Below are 23,038 nucleotides of genomic sequence, written 5' to 3' on the forward strand. Positions count from 1 at the left end.
TAGCTTTAACGTCAAATAGAAACAGGAATATGTAAAAAAGGAAAATAAAATGATTAGCTCAGTTTTCAAAATCTTTACTACATCCCCCATTTCAATATTCTATTTAGGATGGAAAATTTCCCCAAGTGCTAGAAAACAAAAGCTTAATGGGAGCCTTTCCTGCTTGTAACTGACACCAATTAAAGTAATCTTCATGATAAAGATTTGTTAGGCTGAGACAGCAGAATTAAATGCATTTAATACGGCTCTTTCGCAAACATCTGTTGAAGAAAGAGACAAAACCAATGCCAATAGCGCTGTGTTAAGGCTGTGGAGTGTCCAAATTTTTTTGGCCATAAGTGATTATATTCTAATAAAACCTCATAGGAATGGGCCTCCTAAGAGTCATATAAATTAGAGATGAAGAAAATGTTACCTTACTCTTGACAAATGCAAGACAAATCTTTGCAAACCACATTCGGCTAGTTTTTTTATACCCCAAACCCTTCCGAGGAGCGGCGTTAAATGTTCCCAAAGCAGGAAGCTTTCCCAGTCGCTAATCTTCAGTGCCCCTCTCACCCTCCCAGACCACCACTGACAAACCCCACATACCACAAAATGACTCTCCAATCGTATTTCAAAATAATGAATTAGCAATCCTCACGCTGACCTTGCAGAAGAGAAAAACAGGCTTTGCGCTCCTGCGCTTAGATTCAGGCCTTGCTCTATAAGCAGCACTGGAAATGAGAGCGTGAAAAGAAGCGCACTGTGGTCCAGGGAGCCTAACTGCAATGAGATTTGTTACCGAAGAACTCCAGGACCAAAATCCCTGGCAATGTCCAGACAGAGTCAACCAAGAAGTGTCAGGAGGAATATAAACAAGGCCAAATCACAAAGGAATAGACTGTGCTCCATCCAGCAGACCCAGCTGTAAAACAGCCACTTCACACAATAGGTTTGTAAACCTCACAAGTCTGGCAAGGGCCAGAGTGAACCACCTCTGACCACGTGGAGACGTACTAGGTCTTGAAATGAGTCTGGACTATTGAGTCACCAGGTCCCACACTTTCTAAAATAATGAGGAAGTTGCTCGACAAAATTTCCCGTCTTGAGAGATGGGAATCCAAAGTGTGAGTGTGAATGTGAGAACCCTGGGATGCGTGTAAATATTGTCACCAAGGAACTGCACACACATATGCCCAAAATACCCATGTTGGAAAAGTTGATAGTAACATGTTTGCATCACTCCCTTAGGTAGGAATTCTTAAATACATGTACAAGTTATTTGGCAGAGGATACATTGGACAAATTTGTGAAAGCAGGATATTTGAATCCATGGTCACAAATTAACAGTTAATGTATTTGAAAAGAAGGGCCTGGTTAACCGCCCAAGGACAGAGTTGGGCGACTAACCCTAGGACGGAGCCAATCCCACCCTCTGGTCCTCACTACCCACAGCCCTGCAGAGGGAGTTAGAAGCACACCTCGCTTACTGGGAGTTAGAAGCACACCTCCCTTACTGGGAGTTAGAAGCACACCTCCCTTACTGGATCTCTTGAGCTAGTAGCCAACTCCAGGAATTTATGCAAAGGCAAGCGGAAAAGGCAGGTTATTTTCCCCTCTTACTTGTGCACTGAACTCATTTTCAGGTTACTAGGTCTGTCGAGGCAATCACACAGAATAAGACTTTTTAGATTTTTTGAGAAGGAGGGCTACTTTTTAATTTCTGAAGTTCTCCCGGGCAGTGGGGTCTGAAGGAGAAAAGGATGGTAAAGGATGTAATTCTCTAATCAGAAATGAGAGGCCATTTCCCTCCTTCAGCTCACTGTGAAATTAAACAGACCCACAGGCCAGTGGCTGGGCCAGAATCGGCAGGACTGACCAGGTGAGGGCACTCTGCTTTAGGAGACTTTGTGGGAATGCTGCAGGAGAAGACAAGAGCTCAGGGCCCGTAGTTATAATGTCTGTGGACAAGGGCCTCTTGCTCATGCTTCCTGAGACTCAAACACACCGTCTAGAATTCTAAACCAAAGGAAGACACGAAAACAGTGAAAGGACTTAGGCCACACTAGTCTAGAGCAGGGAGGGACAGCAACGGCCTGTGTGGTTTTAATCTGGCTTTATGCCACCACCTTTGGAGGTGGATGTATTTATCCACTGGATATTCATCTTTGGTCCCTATCAATGTATATGGCCTGGTGCTAGGATCCCTCTTTTTCAATGGGGTGTGCAGGGTCAGAGATAGCCATGGGAAAAGTTTTGTACCCCATAGAGAAGTCTGTAATACAAAGAATTTGGAAAGAATCAGACCAGAGGGGTAGAGAAATACTTTAAAGAGCTCTCCATTTATAGAACAGGCAACTCCGTAAGGAGTAGAATCTATTTTCTAAAGTAACTCCAGAACCTCCAGCAGACCTCCAGCCAGCATCTGACACATTATTTACTAGAAAAACATGCAGAGCTTAATCAGTGACAACTATACCAATAGAGACTTAACCTTGGCTGCTCAAATCCTAAGAGACTATTATTTATCATTAACTATTCTTTGCTGTAGATATGCCCTGTATACATCCACACTCGCTCCCTCCTGCCCCCGCCATTATCCATGACATGGTTTAGGAATCTACCTCCTTCCTTGAATCCCATTGATCTACTCTGGCCCTCACTGCTTCTCTACCACACTGTCTACCTCAGTGACATACGATACTCTTTCTCCTCCATTAGACCGTGGGCTCCTTGAGGGCAGGGCCAGTGCCTCCCACTAAGTCTCTACTGTTTGTTTGCCAAGGACAGTGTTGATCACACATGCTTGCTGGACCAGACTGGAGAAAAGACATACGCACTTTTCTATCACAGTGGATGACACAGATCTGTTCCTTCTTGGCTTCATCTGTCTCTGGTTAGGGTGCTAAGGGTCCACAGCAGAAATCTCTGGACCAAGGCAGAACGGTGAGAAGACACTGGGCCCCAACAGAAGGGGAGGTCTGGCCTCTCTTCACAAGTGGACGCCCCCCGGCGTCTTCACATCAGCCTCCTCCCGAGGTCCTATCCACTGAGAGCCCTTCCCACCCACCCACCTCTACACACACACACACACACACACACACACACACACACACACACGTGGGGAAGCCGAGCTGCCTGGAGACTCGGACCCCAGGATGCAGATTACAAGTACCTAAGATGGGCTCAGTTGTCTTGGGGCTCCTTTCTGAGGTATTCACTTCCAAGAACTGTAGGAGTACCAGGTGCTCTAAGTAACTTGAGGAAAAGGAAAAGAAAGATAATAAAGCATTGAGAGCACAGATTCCAGCTGTATTGTTTGGGTCTGGATCTCGACCTTCCATTTAGTTAGCTGTGTGACCTTGGGCAATTGTGTACACTTCAGGGCCTCATCTGGAAGATGGAACACTTCATAGGATTGCTGTGCTGTTTGAATTACTTCATCTGTGTAAAGCATGGAGACCACTGTCTGGCCCATCGTGAATGTTCTCTGATTGTTAGCAACAGTCCCCATTATCTGAGAAATGAGGCTAAGGCTCCATGGGCCCCTCCCCTACAGGCTGGGGAAGGGGGAGGAGGGGAGAACAGGAGAGCCAAAAAGCCCTAACACACTGGTTCTCCAAATGTACGGGGCTGCACACCTGGGAACTTGTTAGAAATGCAAATTTGGGACCCCTCCCTAGATCTACTGAATCGAAAACTTTGTGATTAAAAACCCCTCTGGGGGCGGCTTCCCTGGTGGCGCAGTGGTTGAGAGTCCGCCTGCCGATGCAGGGGACACAGGTTCGTGCCCCGGTCCGGGAAGATCCCACATGCCGCGGAGCGGCTGGGCCCGTGAGCCATGGCTGCTGAGCCTGCGCGTCCGGAGCCTGTGCTCCGCAACGGGAGAGGCCACAACAGTCAGAGGCCCGCTTACCGCAAAAAAAAAAAAAAAAAAAACCCTCTGGGCTTAAGTTTGAGAACCCCTGGTCAAAGGAACTAAGAGAAAATCGTAGCCTCCTTGGTTAAGGCAGCTCCAATTAATTTCCAGCTCCGGGATGACCAGCAAGTTAAGGCTGGTGTGAAACCAGGTGGGAAGACTAATTTCTTACCAGGAGGAGGGCTGAGAGGAATCAATTCAAAGGACAAAAGGAATCTTTTTTTTTTTGCGGTACACGGGCCTCTCACTGTTGTGGCCTCTCCCGTTGCGGAGCGCAGGCTCCGCGGCCGTGGCTCACGGGCCCAGCCGCTCCGCAGCATGTGGGATCTTCCCGGACCGGGGCACGAACCCGTGTCCCCTGCATCGGCAGGCGGACTCTCAACCACCGTGCCACCAGGTAAGCCCAGGAATCTATTTTTAAGAGGAAGTTGCTGGATTAAAAAATTAACCAACAAATAAGCCAGCAAAATGCCATAATATTTCCAGGACAGGGCTGATCTCTCAAGTTTTCTATTCATAGCCATCTAGCCAGATAAAAGGAGTGATAGCGCCTTCTAAGGCTACATGGGGGAGCCACGATTTGGCCCATGTGGGTTTTAAAAGTGTTGTCAGAACAAGAAACAAAGTCTGACCAGGCCTGGGATGGCTCATGAATACAAAGAAGGTGAAAATTCCTGCTTGAAAGCATTGTTACCATAGAATCACGCCTTCACAAGCCACCCCCTCATCTTCCCAGAGTTCTGTGCAGTCCCAAGGAGGAGGGTGGAGAGGGGTCTGCAGGAGACCCAGAGGAGCCTGGACCACAAAGCCAGGGCATTACCTCTAAACGGTTGCTTACCGGAGAGCCGTTTAGTGAAGAAGTTATCAACTCACGGGTCTGACAATGAACCACGAGACACATGCAGCAACAGGAGCAAAATTCTCTTGATTAGAGGACGATGATATTTTGCTGAGTTTGGGAGGGAGGGCGCAGACGCTGTACAGGTTGTATGGGGCTGAACACGTCACACTTGAACCAGATGTTACGTGAAAAAGTTGTGAGTTGATGGGATGATCACATAAGGGTTTGCTTCAACTCCTCCCTCTCCACTTTGTCCTCTGTCTTTTCTTTCCTCCTCTGGGCACAGGTCAGCACTATTGAGTGTCCAGCTGGGTATTGTGATGTCACCCAGAGTGGATGATGCCTGAGGAGACTAGCAGCCCCACCCTGTTTGGGGACACAGGCCTGATGTGAGCTCCCGTGACACCAAGCTCCCTCCATCTACCTGATCACATCTCACATCTCCTACATCTCCGGAAGTCCTTATCCTCCCCTCCCAAAACCAATATGGTGCTTCAGGGAAACTGAGGCACAGAGAAGCTCACCCAAGGTCAGGCAGCCATACCCCAGTATGGCCATGAACAGTGCCGGAGCTTCCTGACCGCTTGTCCACACCAGTCCAGGGGACCCGGCTGCCTTTTATAGAAAGTTTCCACACACCTTCTATTCCTAACTCCGATCACAACTATCGCCAGTCCGCATGCCTCCGAAGCACCAGCAGACTCTGTGTCACAGCCTTAGTAACGTGTCTCATTTAGGACCATGAGCACAACTTGTTTGCACGGGACACTGAATTCCTGATATTCTTCCTGGACTGCTTTTTTGTTTTTATTTCAAACACGGCTAACTACTCAGGCCTTTTATATATCAAGAACGCTGACTTAATTCTCCAAGAAAAATGAGCAGTTATACCACACACAACTGTTCTTGGTCATCCCCAAGGTGCCAAGAATGTCAAGAGTTTGCAGTTTGAGGGTAGGAAGAATACTTTGTTCCTAATGGCCCATGGTGAGGCAGGACCCAACTAACAAGTATTTGTTTTTATTTTGCAAGCTAACAGTAACAGTACTGATAAAATGAAAGATAATCTAATAAATAGATAATCTAATAAATAGATATGTACATATACACGCACACATAAACACACATATATGTATTTTAAAGTTACCAGAATGTCTTGATTGAGATCTAAAATGGGTAGAGCCTTTGGAAGAAAAGGAAGCAAGACCCTCAGAATAAGATCTGCATGTGAAGGTGAAGAACAGATATATAACCTTCAGTACATGGCTTGCTCTACTCATCACTGAACAGATTCCAGTACCTAAATAAAGCCTCAGAAAGCACACATATGGGAAGAACGAGCTCATTTATAAAACAACTGATGGGCCAAGACAGGGAGCGCTCACCAGCCAATAAGGTGACTTGGTTTCTCAACACAACAGAAGCGCATTTTAACTGTGTAGTAAATAAAATAAAACTTCATTGTAAAAGAGTCCCAATGTCCCCCATGTGATCTGTCTTTGCTGCCTCCTCATGTGACCGGCCTCCCAATTTAGAGCGTAACCAACTCCCAATGACCTGTAATAACACCATTCCCAAATTAGAGCTCTCAATTTGACTTGGCCTCGGTCCCTCCCTCAAAGCAAAATAAAGCATCCGTTTTCTTTTTTTCACATTCATAATACTCTCCTTTTGGAGTTGCCAACTCAAACCCTGTTCCAGTCAGATTGAGCCCTTCCTCTATTTTTTTTTTTTTTTTCTGGTTAGCCAAAGAGCCTGATGGAAAAACACCAAGAGCAAAAACAAAAACAAAATCAGATGAAAATTCCAAGTAAGTGACATTCAGCTGGAAAAGCGATGATTCACATGCAAATAAAAATCTCCCTGAATTCACTGTTATATGACGCAAGCCCCTGGCTTCAACATAAAAAGGGCAGAATGAAATCACCCACAATTAAACTCACTGTGGAATACTGGAATTCTCTGGCTAGGCCTCCCCAATTAATGATAAGAAAACCCCCAACTGTAACAGAATGAAGCTAATTGTGCTGGATCCCAGGGCATCCCCACCTCAGCTGACATTCACTGTCGGATATTCCCCAGTCCAGCTTTCTCCACCTTCCCTCAGCCCTGACCTGGACCAACACAGCCTACATGAAGATGGGGCTCCGGTCTCCCAGGGGCAGCCCTCCTTTCTGGGAAGACATCAGGGGATTGTGCTGAGAACCCTGGCCCTCTCACCCCCACTCACCACCCCCAGATGCTAGTGTGCAAGGGAGCTTTCTTAGGAGCTCTGGGGAGCTCTCCCCAAGACGAAACAGAGCCTTTGTCTGAGCTTCACAGCATCATCAGCCTCTGATCTCAAGTCCAGCCAGAGATAGTGCAGCAAGTCACCTCCCCTGACTGATAAATAATTTACCATTTCACTTTCCTTTTTTTTCCAGGGGAAAGTTGGCCAGACACCACTTTCTTCTTCTCCAGATGGTTCCCTTAGGATGCACATGCCATCCTGAGAATGCCTGAGAATCACAGAATTCTGGAGCTGGAAGGGCCCTCAGAGATTCTTTGGCCCTTCCTTTACTAGTTGTGGTCCTCCCACCTTTGTTCCTCCCTGATGGTCACCTGGGCTGAGCCTAGGCACGGGGAGCCCACTTCCACCATCAAAGAGAGCTAGAATTATCGAAGCCCTAATCCATCTCTCTGCAACTTCTTTCCATTCAACAAAGGTCAGTTTTTCTGAAACTACAGAGAATAAATCTACAGATACTTGTACGCTCGTGTTCATAGCAGCGTTATTCACAATGACCAAAAGCAACCCCAGAATCCATCAATAGAGAATAGAGGATGGATAAACAAAATGTGGGCCATACATACAATGGAATATCATTCAGCCTCCAAAAGGAAGAAAATTCTGACACATGCTACAACATGAATGAATCTTGAAAACATTATGCTAAGTGTAAGAAGCCCCATACAGTAGACAAATATTGTATGATTCCACTGAGATGAGGTACCTAGAATAGGCAAATTCATAGAGACAGAAAGCAGAATAGTGGTTACCAGGGGTTCAGGGGAGGGAGGAAGGATGCTACTGTTTCAACTGTAAAGAGTTTCTGTTTGGGATGATGAAAAAGTTCTGGAAATGGAGAGTAGTGATGGTAGCACAATATTATAAATATAATTCATGTAATAGAACAGCACATATAACTTTTAAAATGGCACATTTTATGTAATGTCTATTTTATTACAATGAAAAATATACAATAAAAAATCGACTTCCCCTTTCACAAGATAGCCATCCCCCTAGATTTTCTTTTTCAGGCTAAAACTCCCCAGTTCCTTCTAATAAGCTTTTTTTGGGGGCCGCACGGCACGTGGGATCTTAGTTCCCCAACCAGGGATCGAACCTGCATGCCTGCTGTAGAAGTGCAGAGTCTCAGCCACTGGACCGCCGGGAAAGTCCCATCATCTTTAGATAATATGATTTCTAGACCCCATGGCCTCCTGGCCACCATCCTCTTGGTCCAGGGTCCTCAGTGTCTCCCCAGGGTCTCCTTCAGAGGCACCCAGCTTAACCGCCAATCGAAAGGCTCACAGAACGGGCCCAAGGCCTGCCTGTTTTGGCTACCAGGACAGAAAGGTCTAGGTTCAAAACACATGACCTATCCCATCCCACCCACCTTGCGGCTGCTTCCCCAGGCCCAGATCCATTTCCCAGACAGCTGTGGGCAGCTGCGGCTGAGAAGTGAAACCAGCAGAGGCAACTGGCGGAGGGGTGGGAGTGGGGGCAGTATCCCAGCTGAGCACGCTCTGGCCTTTACACAGATCTCCGTCGTTTCTGTGGGTGTCTGGCAGATGGAAACGGGGCAGGCACAGGAGGCATTTCTCTCCAGGCACTCGGGGATGCCTCTTGTCAGCCACCCACCAGAACACACCAGCAGCCTGTGGCCAGCCTCACCGGGGGCTCAGCCACCCCGGCTAGACCAGCCTCGCTGGGCTTGAAGCACTCGCCCCTATCGGACCATCTGGAAAAGGTTTGAAAGTTTGAGGCAGGGAAAGTTTCCTTTTGCATTTTAAAGGATGTTGAAACTGAGCAGCCTGGGTGTTGGTCTGATTCCACAAGTGAGTAATCCATTTCCTGAAAGTAAACTGCTCACCCTTTGGAAGTGGACCAGAGATTTTGGGGTGCCATTTGAAGTGTCACTAGCTGGGTAAATATTTACTGACACAAGCCATGGAGCTTTTCTAGGAATGTCAGTTAATTTACTAAATTAATGACCCTTAAGGTGGCACCCTTAAAAAAAGTTAATTTGTCTTTTATAATGGGTGAGCAGTTTATGCCTGGGACGGGGTATTGGGGGAAGGGTGCTTCTCTGACTGCTTAGAATAACCACATATAAATTAAAACCAGGCCTGACTTTCAAGTCTCTACCTTCTAACTTTTCTCGACTCCTGATTTTCTATTAAAATCTGAGCCAGTGATGGGTTGACTTTGGAAAACTCTGTTTTCTCTGCCAGTAATCTGCCTGGAGTTTCAAATGACAGGATTTGAAAAATCCCTTCTCTGTGAGTCTAGTGGCCTCGGGGATTCCCTACAGATCTCCTACATCCCCACTTATTCAAAGACTGTGCGCCTCTGGATATACCTGGAGACATGCCTCCCATGCTCCTGTGTGGAACAATTTAAACTTTAATCAGGTGGCTTGGGAAAGCCTTTTGCGTTGAAGAACAAAAAAGGTGATTTCTTTTTGGCTCAAATGATCACTTAAACAGTCCTCTCAAGGACTCCTGTGCCTCATGTTTCATGAAACAGGCAACCTGCAGGAAGTAATCTAAATTTTCTGATTAAAACTATGCAGACAGAGGAGTGTTTTTGGAGCTCTGCTGCAAGACGAGTGTGTGTGTGGTGGCCTCTGAGGTAGGAATAAAGCAAACTGAGAAGCGATTCTCAGTGGAAGAATCATAGAAGTTTACGAAGCTGATAGAGAAAAGGTCACTCTGGATTCCCAATCTCAGGCTCAGCCCCCCGCCAGCACTCCTCAACCTCTCCCAGAATGAGCCCTTTTAGTAACGAATTTAGGATCCATATGTGACTGTGTTGGGCTCGGGCATCACCGCCGCCACCCTCAGGGGCCTTCCTAGACAGAAATGGGGGTTTCTGTGACCCTGCCTGAACCCTGGCGTGGTCCTGCGCCTCCGACTGTGTTCTACCTCACAACCACTTGTGCCCGGGTTTTAGGCCAACCCTACAGTATCCTAGAATCAGTTGCCATCTACCTGCCATTCCATCCCCATCAGGGGTACCCCGGGAGGGAGATGGCTGTGACTCCGAGAGACGACAGCTCTCCCCCAGTGTTCTGGGGCCTGAGCCTGTAAAGCCCAGAGCATCAGCACATACTTCCATCCATGGAGAACCAGGCAGGGTGCTCGCTTGGGTACACAGCTTCCCCCCGCAGGGCCCACCTTTAACAGCAGTGCACAGCGGCTGGCGACGGAAGAAAACGATATGCTGGCTGCCAAGAACACAGGCTTGGTGATCCAGGTAGCCGGCAGTGCTGAAAACGGGGTTTTTCCTTGTTCATTCGTTTCCTTCCTTTCCAACAGGCCTATGTACTAGGTAGCCTGGCTTAAACAGAAGTCACCGAATGCCTGAAAAATAGGGCTGGCCTATCCTGTGAGTAGAGTGGAAATTTGCTCTTCCTTTTTTCCTTTTATGCTTTAATTTGGCACACATTTATTCTCCATTGCATTATCTTTCGTATTTATCTTTTGAAGAATGCAGCCACAGTCAGAGTACAGATCCGGAACAGAACATCATGGGATGTTGACTGTGTGCTGAGAAACTCCATCTTCAATACTTTTTGGAACGAAAGTAAATGCTTAAAATACAAGTGATGATCAGTAAGCATTAATATCAACAGGGTGACCAGGAGTTGGGAAATGTCAGAGAGATTCACAAGATGAGCCTTCAGTGGGATGTGTGCTGGGATGGCCACTGGATGAGAGCTAGGGGTCCACATACGGTGTGTGTCCCTTGGTTACCATGGGCACCAGCACTCAACAGCCCTCAGGAAACCACCTCATTCTATTTTTCTGTGACTCTCTCCTGTACAGACCTGGCCTGGGAAGTGAAGAGGTCACAGAAGAGAGCAAATGGACTGAAACAGTAGAGACAGGAGGCCGACAGGGCACTGAACAAGCCCCAGCTACTTCTGCTGCTTTCCGAGTCCTGGGAATAGGTAGAACTTACAGACGTCTCTCCCTATAAACTCACACCTCAAGATTCTCCCATGCATGCGGCAGGCTCCCTACGACCTCAGACATTAAAGCCCATGTTGGGGGATGAGAACAGGGCTCCTTCTTCACCCAGGGATTCCTGAACCACACGCCCCTTTAATGGAATACCCACCTCAGGGGTATTCATAATATTCGCCCCTGCCCTCCCTGTAAGGCCAGTCCTGTGACCAACACTGGATGTCATGATAGCTCTCTTCGAGAGCTCTGCATTTCTTCTTAAAGTGGGGTATTGCATCCGTCATAAATCTTTTTCCATCATCTGGAGCAGTGGTCCATCACAACTTACTTCTACTGCTTGTCGTTGGGGAGATTTCCAATTCCACTTTGTTTAAACGTAAGGGAACTGCTGAACTGGTCTCCCTGAATATTTTTCACTTGGGGTTCCATCAAAAAGTGACTAAAAACTTTTCCAAAATCAGCGGTGCCCCACACACATAACGATCAACATGCACACATAATTACATTTACCTCCTCAACCTCTGGTTATGAATCTCTAACATCTGTGGAGGACTTCCTTTAAAAGTTGGAAAAATCTCTATCTAAACATTATCACATCTAATTTTCAAGACAAGTGTGACTAGGCAGGCGGTGAGAAGCTGAGGCTGGTGGAGGTGAAGCAATGCGCCCCAGGCCCTCTGTGCAGGCTTAATCCCCGCTCCCCAGCCCGGCGCTGCTGTCCTCTGGCCTCTCGCTGTGAGGCTAGGCTAAGGCTTGCTGGAAGAAGGTCTGCACCGCTAGGCCTGACCTGTTCACTGTTTTGTTAGTTTTTCTTACGAATGACTCTAAATGTCCTGGACGGACATCAGAAATTTAATAATAGTTTAAGCGCACATCCCAGCACGTCTCCAAAGCAATGGAGAATCAGATTCTAAAAGCAAATAAGACACTGCTTTATTCTCCTTTCTCTGGCTCTGCTGGCGGGGTGTGAGTGAGTTGGGTGTGTCGGGTGAGGGGAAAGAGCCTCCAGAACATACCATTATGATTATCTAACAATAACAACACTCTCACTGGCAGCGTCCACTGAAAAGATTAAGAGCATGAGGTTTCTTTTACTCTACATGGCCACAAGCTTCTGAAGTCAAAAACATAAAGTAAAAATATAAACTGCTTCATTAGGTCTCAGTGATCCTGGGTACTTTGATTGGATTTTCTTCGAACTTCAACATGATGAACTGAAAAATGTGTTGGAACAGAAGTTTCTGGATCTTGTTTCAACTAAATCACTTTTCAATTTGCCAGAAAAGGATATTTAACAAATGTGGCTAAATTTAAGTAACTTAATTTAGTTAAGTTTCCCTTAAAATAACCCTATCAAAAAGTAATCATACACTAAAAAGGCCTCAATACCCGCATTACAACCCTAAATATCACCTCTGCTCACAGGCCGGGGACAAACACAACCCAAGTCTCTCAGCCACAGACCTCAAAATGACACCACCTTGGTACGATGCAACTCCACGGCAGAAGCATTCAGAAGCGAGTGGTAGTTATTAAGGCCCAATTCTCCACGCATTGCCTTATTAAGTTTTCTTTTCTCAGAAGTAACTATTTTTTGTCAAACTGAAAAGCTGGCAGTTGTATTAAGACTGCTACTCTTTCACTTGCACAGTTCTTATTATACAGCTCCATAAAGCCTAAGAAAAGATTTCTGTCTAAAGAAATACACAGTGATGTCAGACATGCTGGTGAGGTTTCCCACCAAACAACATGGGAATGAGTGATGGTGAAGGGCTGTGGAACCGTACACACACAAGGGAACGTGGCCCAGCGGGACTCTGAACACACACACTGTATCTTCTCTGGACACACACACACCTGTCCCACCATCTCTGCCTCCAAATCCTCCAGGTCACTGTCCCATCCTGTCCTCTCTACCTCAGGTGGCAGACAAGATCCTCTTGTCAAATCCTGAAGGCTATCAAACAGAAAGCAGTACTTCCCCTCAGACATTCTGAGAGATGGGTGGATCTGGTAAGGAGAAACAGGTGGAAGAGTTACCGTGTGGAAACCAGCAACACGAAACAGCTTGCTTGAAAGTTGTTTCCCAACTGCACACGGGGTCTCAGGGTCACAGCCTTAGGTATTCAGCCTAGGAATGTAATCTCTTGTGCCTCGGTTTCCTCATAAGGAAAAAAATACCCTTCCATCACCAGCCACTTCCAAAGAATGACATGGCAAACATGATTTGTACATCTAAAGTCAGCATGAAGTGGAATGATAAGGCATTTGCTCTGAAAGTCCTTGTCTAAAGATCTTTACTCCTATGAGCTAAAAGCTTCACTCAGGCTCAGGCCTCAGGGTATACTCTGAAATCCAGCCTTTGCCTAGGACCCTGCATCATCTGGAAAGGGAAGAAAGTTTAAATGTTCTTCGTTGCACATTGGTATTTTTAGCACACTTAGAAAAGATTAGACTGTAACTTTTCATGTAATTCATTTCTCATAATATTAGCACTTGTATTTTAAGAGCATATAGCAGGGACCTATTGTTAGAGAAGACAAGATTAGAATAAAATGGCTGAGTTATCAGGTATATTGCTCATTCTCTTCTGTTGCTGAAAATATCTCCTCAATGTCTACTTTCCAATTAGCAGCGCCCAAATATTCCTGGTCCAATGGACTGTAGACATATAAGAATCACCAAAGGCCAACTTTAAATATTTGACCTTCAGGGCTTCCCTGGTGGCGCAGTGGTTGAGAGTCCACCTGCCAAAGCAGGGGACACGGGTTCGTGCCCCGGTCCGGGAAGATCCCACGCGCCGCGGAGTGGCTGGGCCCGTGAGCCATGGCCGCGGAGCCTGCGCGTCCGGAGCCTGTGCTCCGCAACGGGAGAGGCCACAACAGTGAGAGGCCCGAGTACCGCAAAAAAAAAAAAAAAAAAAAAAAAAAAAAATTGACCTTCAGTCCCAATCTCCAAGAATGATGGGCACCTGGCTCATCTGTGAGTTTCCACAAAGTCCTACCAGTCTGTCAAACCCAAAATTCAAACCCAAGTCAGTAAAAAATAAGCGTTTGAGTATCTGTCTTCCTTGTTTCCCCCACTTCTTCCTGCTGCCTATTTTTTGTATTTTTAACTACTTTTAAATGTTACATAGCACAAAGAACGGAGAATGACACTTGAAAAATGTTTGGGGACAAGTTTGGGTCAAGCAGAAGGTAAAATAAAAGGTTGGGATTATCCAGGGTTTCAATCATCCATGCTCTCCCAGTAGACTGTATATTATATATATATATGTGTGTGTGTGTGTAAATAAACGTGCCACATGCACACACAATTATAGATAGGTAGGGAGACAGAGAGATAGAGGGATAGAGAGAATAAATGAATGATATTTGGCTGCAAGTCATTAGAGACAATTTAAAAAGAATTCAGAGACTAGTATAAACCCCAGGAGACTAATTCAGTAGACAAAAATGCCCTTTCAACCAAATAGTTCAACATATGAGAGAATTTCCTCCTTTCACCAAAGCCAAATATTTTACTGTGCTTTAAAAGACTAATTAAAACAACACTGTGGTATTCAAGCAAGCATGGGTTATGGAGAAGAACCTCCACTGCATGAGCAGACACTGAATCTATGGCAAGAGTTACGCAGTAGGACCAGAGACCTTGCTTTGTTTCATTAATATTCACACATCCACTTGGTAAGAATTGTAGCTTGGAGCTATGATTTCCATTACAAAGCCCCTGAAATGCCAGGAATGAGTCATGGCATTGTGCCTGGGCAGTGCACTGATTTTCTCCATTAACCAGGCGTACATACTGACAATTTCCAGGAGAAAAGCTGAATGAGTCAGTTTCAGGAATAAACCACATCAGAATGCTATGTGCGTGGGGGAGGTAGGGTAAGAAGAATGGCGTTTTTTGGTTATTGTTTTGTTCTCTTTAAATAGAAGCATTCATAAAATGTATTTCTCCAAAGATTGCCCAAAGCATAGATCCATCCAATTACAAGGATTCTAACACCCTGACCCGTTAGTTACCCAAACACTACACAGTGTGGTAAAACTGCTAGGACCAGTGATAGCTCCTCAAGGACAATTCCACAGCCCCTCTCACACACACTGCACTACCTTTTGACCACTTCCAAACACCTTCTCTTGTCCTGACTTTTTCTTCTTCAGGTGTCTTCCACTAGCCGGCTTTCACAGAGAAATGGGAAGTTGCTAGAAGATAACAAGTTGGATAACAAAGTGGCCAGAATTCAAGCAGGTCATGGGCAGTGTTTCAGCAGGTACACACAGGCCTCTGGCTTCAGTGGGAAGCAAAATGCATAACGCAAGGCTCTAGACCACGGGGACCTCTTCTGCATCCTGGCATGCTCCCTCTTGCCACTCTAGCTAAGGAAATTGGAGTCCAGATATCTTTAGCTGTCCTCTGTCTTAAGAATAGCTTCCTAGGTTTAAGAGGTGAAGATCTAGAACACTGTCATCCTGGCTATCTATTAAGAAAATTTTTATTTGAGCGTATTTTGGGAAGCCCAGCAAGGTAGAAATATTGAAACTGAGAAGAATCACAATAAATGGAGAATTGTGAATACGCCAAAAGCACTTGTAAAGCCAAAGTGAGCAGTTAACGAACAAGGGTGATTACGAAGAGCCGGCCTATCTCTTTTCTAATAAGGACCTGCTGCAGTATTCAGGGGCTCCTTTGTCCAGGATTATACTCAGTTGTTCTACATCTTTCCTAGGACTGAGCCACAGGCTTGCTTTCTCTTTTTTTGGATTTGGCCTCCAATGTTTAGGCACGAGTCAGTACACAGATGAATAGATTAGCTGAGCTAATTTAAGGGAGCCCTACCATGGAAGGATTCTTTTTTAGCCCTCTATATTTAGGTTAAGGTTTGTGCCTGAGCAAGACGCTAACTGGAGGGCTGAATTTTCTAAACCGTGCAAGGGAGGAAACGCTTTTATGAGATCTTCCTAATAGACTACTCGCTTGTTCCCTGGGCTCTGATGTCCCCATGCCACAGAGCCTTAAAACAGGCCAATTAAGGTGACCTCACTGATATTACGGGGTGACTCTAGCCTCGTTTTCATAAATGCAGTGAGCACACACTGTGTTGGGGAATCCTGGCTGGTAAACATCCCTGCCAGACAAAAGCTGATAAAACTGCATTCGATATGACAGCTTGATTGAATTGCTACCAGAAGCAATCACTGTGATTAAACCACAGAGTTCCTAAATCTTACAGTTGGTAACAAACTCAAGACTTTGAAGCTCTTCACTGCTGAAACATGAATTCACATGTTCTCACCCTGTTGCTTAATCAGACCTAATGCATGGCTAAGGAATAAGTTTAAAGTTTGGCCCTCAAGCAAACACTTCAGAAAGATTCCGTGGCTTCCTGGGTATACAGTAAGCTGCTCTCCATGGTAGAGGACGCTGTGCCTTCTTTTAAAATCTCTTCCCATCCCATTGATTTGGGTGTCATTTGGGGCATGGCTACATCGATGCTAAGGGATATACCGCACTGTCACTATGACAATGTGTCAATGGATTTCCTTCTCATTTAAAGGCATCTGCAGAAAGGTAGACTCCATCTGTGTCCTCCTGCTGGCAGAGACTAAACACCTGTATGGTAGAAACCAAGCCAGGATCCACTCAGTGTCAAACGGGCCTTTGGAGAACAGAATCAATTACCCACTGCCTTTTCTTTTGTTTCTCAAGTTTTAAGCAAGCTGCTGTTGCATTCTTACTTGTTTAGAGAATTTATATCCAAAAAGCAACCTAGAAGAGCAGCAAAACTCCTGCCCTTCTCTCCCTAAACATGGACTAGATTGACTTGGCAGCATCTTTGCTGCCACTGAATATATTAACTTCTTAAACGAGGCAAACCTCTTTCCAGGTTCTTCTCACTCTTTCTGCAGGGACATAAGCTTCCTTTGCATAACCTCTTCTTCCCATTGAAAAGAATGAGAACGCCATGCTTTAACATTTTGGCATTTCTTTTTGGATGCAAGTGGAATGCTAAAATGGATTTAGGTCCCAGTGGGGAGAAGTGAATGAATTTTTCACACACCTCCCCTCCTTAACTGCATGTGCCCTAAGCATGGCTTTTTAAGACTCAGAGAGTAGGTTGCCTGCTCACATAGCATCGGAGCCTTCAGAACGCAGGGAAGAGTGGTCCCCGGAGTTAAGGTCTGAAAAAGAAAGCAATCCAGATCCATGGGCTGAGGTTTGAAGTTTAACAGTAATGGCTGTGACTGTTTACACAGACAGAAGACAGTTATTTAAGGGTGAAATTTGATCTACCTTTAGCCCAGCCAAAATGATGATCCGAGAGAAGCGTTACTCTATTTCTTCTTAGACTCAGCTGCTGAAGGGCCCGCACAGTGGCAGGGCTGCCAGGCGAGAGGCCGCTGCTTCTTCCCAAGGGCCACAGAGCCACCCACCCTCACCCCAGGGTCCAGGGCCCCACTGTAGAGCTTCCCCCAGTGATGCCTGGGCACCCTCACAGCAGGTGGGGATTCAATGGACTTCCCAAATGTTCCTTCTAAGAGGGCTATGAGGGTTAATGAAACCAGTCCAAACTTCAAGTGCTAAAAGCAACAGGCAGCCTGCTTTGCTGACACCATCACAAAACCCACAGTCAAGAACAAGACAGCCATTATTTCTTCACGGATCCTGAGGGAGCGTCTATTGCCTGTATTGTTTTCTAACTTTGGAAGCACTAAATAAGGATAACTTTTGGTTCAAGGTAGGAGACTGAATGTTTCTATGACCTCACTCTTTCTTACATAATACATTAATCAGGACCTTTAGGCCTAAGTTTGAAAGAGCCAAATTCTGCCTCTGGACATGTGTCACTCCCACTGAAGTTGATGTGACTTGGCCGTCAGACAGCTGGGGGCAAACTTCACTCTTCATCAAGGATGTGATGGATAAGCAGTGGTTTCCAAGAACAGAATACAATGCTCTGAAAAAGAGCCACCAGAGGAGGATGGAAAAGATGCCTTTAAAGCTCACATCAGCAAACACTCCCCACCATTCCTGAATGTGCATGTCTGCCTTCCTAGCTTGCAAGGGAACCTTTGAGCAATGGCCCCAGGCACCTCCCTGGAGATCATTCTAGATCTCAGGTGCACCACAGCTGCAGGCACAATGCAGCCTGGGCCGGAAGATCTCTCTTCCAACAGTTAATACAGTGATATTTCACTCTCAGTCACTTTGTGGGAAGATGCATAGCAGGTTTCAGAGCCACAGATGACTTTATAGTTGCACTTTATCATTTCATTGTTCCCACTTTACAGACAGACTTTTATGGAAATTGATCTTGATTTGGTACATATATAGATTTATCATGCTTTACCTTGTTCCAAAAAGAATTTTAAATGACTTACATGTGGTCTTAGGAACTGCTCCCACATCCCCATAACACTTAAAAAACAATACAGTCGGCCCCACTATCCACAGGTTGGAATCTGCAGTTCCGGGACCCGAGGACACAGAGGGCTAACTGTATTATCCTCTTGTAACTTGGACGATTCCTTAAAAATTGAATGTAGCCTTTACACAGCTAAAGTTGAAAGCAAATCAAACCTAAGGCATTCCAACCCTCCAATTTTTCACTTAAAAACAAATCCCAAGATGACAGGCATCCTCTCAGGGGCTCTGTGACTTTCTGCAGCCCTTTCTGAAGTCCTACTGACTCAGCTATGAGTGCGGAGAGGACGGGGCAGAGCGTGACAGATTCCATGCCCGCACACAGCGAAACACCACAGATGACTGAAAACAAAGTACCCTGTGATTGGTTTTGATCATTCCCACCTCCCCGCCACCCTAGCAAAGAGAGTAAAGATGGCTGTGTGCATCCCGAGGCTTAAAAGAAATAAAACAACAACGAAACAGCTGACTATACGCTAAAGAAAAAAAATCTGTAATCCGAAAAGGAAGCAATAGTTGGGGGCAACGTGTAATGTTTCCTGCCCTCACCCCCCTCCCCAACCCTGCCATGCCTCTGCACCTCCCACCTCTTCGTCCCTGACTTTTAACTTCCTGCTGGGGCTCTGCTGCACATCTTCCCTGAGGTGTCAATTCAGGCCTGATAATCCAAGCTTCGATTTCACGGCCACTGGCATCTGGTTCATCGCCAGGTTCACTGGAACTGAGATGTGGAGACCTACCCTCAGACAGGTTCAGATTCTGGCTTTCACACACACTGAATTCTGGAAGACTGAGTACATTTCACATTTTCGGTAAAGTCCAAGGTTCCTGGCCTGACACTCAAGAGCCCCCATGGTCTCATCCCAAGCTGCCTTCCCCCTCTCTCACCTTCCCCAAGCCCGTGCCTCAGTGTGGACTCTGCCTTGGCTCATGCAACCCTCCATGTGGAAGAACACCACCCACCTTCCCTTGAAGGGTAAATCTACAGCTGTCCTTTGGCAAATTCATTTAACAAACACTAACAGGGGACTCGCTGTGTGCCAGGCGCTGTGCTAAGCACTTTACCTATCTCACTTAATCCTTGCCACAACCCTGAGAGGTAGGTACCATCGTTATCCCCATTTTAAAGATGAGGAAGCAGAAGCACAGAGATGTGACCTAGCCAAGCACTCAAGGAGCCGCAGCCACATAGCAAAATGCCAAGGTTCAAACCTGGTGATCCAACTCCAGAATCTGCGTTCTTAATGATGATGCTAGGATGCCTCTTTCATAAAACCTGCATGTCCCAACTCCAGCTAACATTTCTCTCTCCTCCTAAATGCCATAGCCCTTTAGTGCTATCTCTCTTACGGTCCTACCATTTTCTTCCTAACTTTCAAGATGTTTATGGGCGTTTCCTCTTTCCTGGTAGCAGGTAAGCTCCTTGAGGACAGAATCCATGTCTGATTCAACGTTGGCCCCTACAGTTCGCCCCCAAACCCTGCACATGCTCCGTGGGTGCCTGTCAACATTTGCGTGTTTGTAGGTAGAAGAGAGCAGACAAGGGGGGGAAGAAGGGACCCACTCGGCTAAGGGATCCCCTGCTAGAGTGAGGAAACACCTCATTCTTTGTTTTCATCCCTATGTGGCTGTGATTTTTATGTTTACTTTGGTGGTTCTTTTTTTCCTTTTTGGCCGCACCGCGCAGCACGTGGGATTTTAGTTCCCTGACCAGGAATCGAACTCGCGCCCCCTGCATTGGAAGTGTGGAGTCTTAACCACTGGACCACCAGGGAAGTCCCTACTTTGGTTGTTTTTGGAGCAACTTCAGCTGCTGCAGTAGGGAAGGCAGGTAGTTTTGAAGACCAAAGCTGTGCGCTATGTGCACGCGAGGCGTCAGCAGTCAAGTTCCCCTTTGTTCTTCCCAAACGCACGAGCTGCTTATAGAGGCAGCGGTAATGACAGTGATGGCAAGATCAGCAATAACAACAACAAAAACTCCTATCAATCATCGTATACCCGTGCTAGGAACTTGCTATCCAGTGTTTGCAATCCTTTCAATAACCCTGCATCTAGGCCTTATCATCCTTATTTTACAGATGGGAACCGAGATTCAGAAAGGCTCACTCTTTTGGCCAAGGTTACAAGTTGGTAAACCATAGAGTACAGAGTCGTAAACCCAGCTCTGCTTCCCTCAGGGTTGATCTGGGCTCCTGCAGGAGCTAAGAAGAGCAAGTCACCTGGCCTGTTCATTCCCTGCTTCCTGGACTCTCTCTGTGTTTTAGTCTTTTAGGTGAAAAGCTACCATCACACATGCGCAGTTCTTGCAAGAAACCGGATGAACAGTAACCTACCTTCGCATTGCTCAGAGAGCCCTTAATTATTAGGAACAGGCAGGATCAGAGTCACGAAAATGTACCATGACATCTACAAGAGGGGGGTGCAGGTGGGGACAGGGGGCAAGGGATGGGACCAGACAGATTTGTTTGGAGTCAAAGAGGCAGAGAGAGAACTAAATGTTTTGTTCAGAAGAAAGAATAAATCACTTTTCATTAATCTATAAAGTTGTCTTAGTTGGGCCACAACAAACACTCAATGCGTTCAGAACTTCGCCACAAAATCATGTTACTGGTCTGGGGCATAAACAACTATTTTTCCTCATATAGGAAGTGCAGTGCTTTTCATCTCGCAGGGGCGGGGCAGGAGGGAATCCCTCAAAATACAGCACACACTTAAACATGGTTCTGCTCTGATTCATCATATCTGCAATAGTATTCAATTCACTTTAGGATTCTTGGTGCAAAATGTGCTTTAAACGCTTGCGAAATCAGCTTTCCAATCTCCTAAGTGATAGGCTACTTCCCCTAATGTGCTCTTAAGCTTATGACAAGTTTAAGTTAGACTTTTCTGTGTGTGAGAAAAAAGTGGTGCTATCACAAGCAGAAATACTAACAGCTACTGGGGGTCGAGTTAAAAACCAACCACGTTGCAGCTCAGTATCAAAAAAAACCAAACAAGCCAATCCAAAAATGGGCAGAAGACCTAAATAGACATTTCTCCAAAGAAGATATACAGATTGCCAACAACACATGAAAGGATGCTCAACATCACTAATCATTAGAGAAATCCAAATCAAATCCACAATGAGGTATCACCTCATACCAGTCAGAATGGCTATCATCAAAAAATCTAGAAACAATAAATTCTGGAGAGGGTGTGGAGAAAAGGGAACCCTCTTGCATTGTTGGTGGGAATGTAAATTTATACAACCACTGTGGCCAACAGTATGAAGGTTCCTTAAGAAACTAAAAATAGAACTACCATATGACCCAGCAATCCCACTACTGGGCATATACCCTGGGAAAACCATAATTCAAAGAGAGTCATGTACCACAATGTTCATTGCAGCTCTATTTACAATAGCCAGGACATGGAAGCAACCTAAGTGTCCATCAACAGATGAATGGATAAAGAAGATGTGGCACATATATACAATGGAATATTACTCAGCCATAAACAGAAACGAAATTGAGTTATTTGTAGTGAGGTGGATGGACCTAGAGTCTGTCATACAGAGTAAAGTAAGTCAGAAAGAGAAAAACAAATACCGTATGCTAACACATATATATGGAATCTAAAGAAAAAAAAATGGTTCTGACGAACTTAGGGGCAGGACAGGAATAAAGACGCAGATGTAGAGAATGGACTTGAGGACACGGGGAGGGGGAAGGGTAAGCTGGGACGAAGTGAGAGAGTGGACATATATACACTACCAAATGTAAAATAGATAGCTAGTGGGAAGCAGCCGCATAGCACAGGGAGATCAGCTCGGTGCTTTGTGACCACCTAGAGGGGTGGGATAGGGAGGGTGGGAGGGAGAAGCAAGAGGGAGGGGATATGGGGATATAAGCGTATGTGTAGCTGCTTCGCTTTGTTATACAGCAGAAACTAACACCCCATTGTAAAGCAATTATACTCCAATAAAGATGTTAAAAAAAAAAACCAAAAACCAACCACATTAACAGTGGGCTTAAATAAAAGAGTCAAGGTCGCTTCTAACGATAAAAGCCCCCATTAAATATTCTTCATCTGCTTGTTTCGCTGAATTTGACATATAAGCTACTCATTTCTAGTCGTGGTGATTTCAAGTCTATGACTTTTTCTTTAAGAAAGCATTCCACGGAAAGCACACGTTCTAGAGCAGCGGTCCCCAACGTTTTTGGCAGCGGGGACCAGTTTCAGGGAAGACAATTTTTCCACGGACTGGAGGGGTGGGAGACGGTTCAGGCTGTAATGCGAGCGATGGGGAGCAGCCCAGGACCCAGGGGTTGGGGACCCCTGTTCTAGAAGGAGCCTCAGAGGAGAAAGTGGCAACCTTCCCCTCTCTAAGGGACTCTGAGTTGGGGGCATGTAGACTCCTTAACAGACCCTGGACTAAGTCTCCTATAATGAAGAGACTATAAGGAAGAAGATGTGGAGTTGTGTTTGGGGAGTTTCACAGTAATTACCTTGCAACAGGGATCCAGGCAGCAGCTACAGACTCAGCAGCCTGGCCACTGCCCTGGCTTGTAAGTGGTGCCTCTTCTCAGTTTAAATTAAAGGAAGATGAAACACAGCAGCCTAATCTAAATTTCCTCTGCTCAGTCATCTTGGAC

The 23,038-nt window shown here is 45.8% G+C and overlaps 1 protein-coding gene across 8 annotated transcripts in view; it reads right to left on the minus strand.

The window, feature by feature from the left end:
• SAMD4A (sterile alpha motif domain containing 4A) overlaps positions 1 to 23,038 on the minus strand; it is a 235,440-nt gene that overhangs the window by 96,270 nt on the left and 116,132 nt on the right. The window contains exon 1 of one of the 8 annotated variants that reach the window (XM_082647074.1): positions 5,382 to 5,400. The exons of 5 other annotated variants lie outside the window; for them this stretch is intronic. The gene's annotated coding sequence lies outside the window, so the exon portion shown is untranslated. Of the gene's footprint in view, positions 1 to 3,157; positions 3,178 to 5,266; positions 5,287 to 5,381; positions 5,401 to 23,038 lie in introns of those variants that run through there. 2 more of the 8 variants (XM_082647070.1, XM_082647073.1) reach the window with 2 other exon arrangements.

Source organism: Grampus griseus (assembly GCF_964374135.1).
Source record: "Grampus griseus genome assembly, chromosome: 2".
In the NCBI taxonomy this organism is placed as follows: Eukaryota; Metazoa; Chordata; class Mammalia; order Artiodactyla; family Delphinidae; genus Grampus; species Grampus griseus.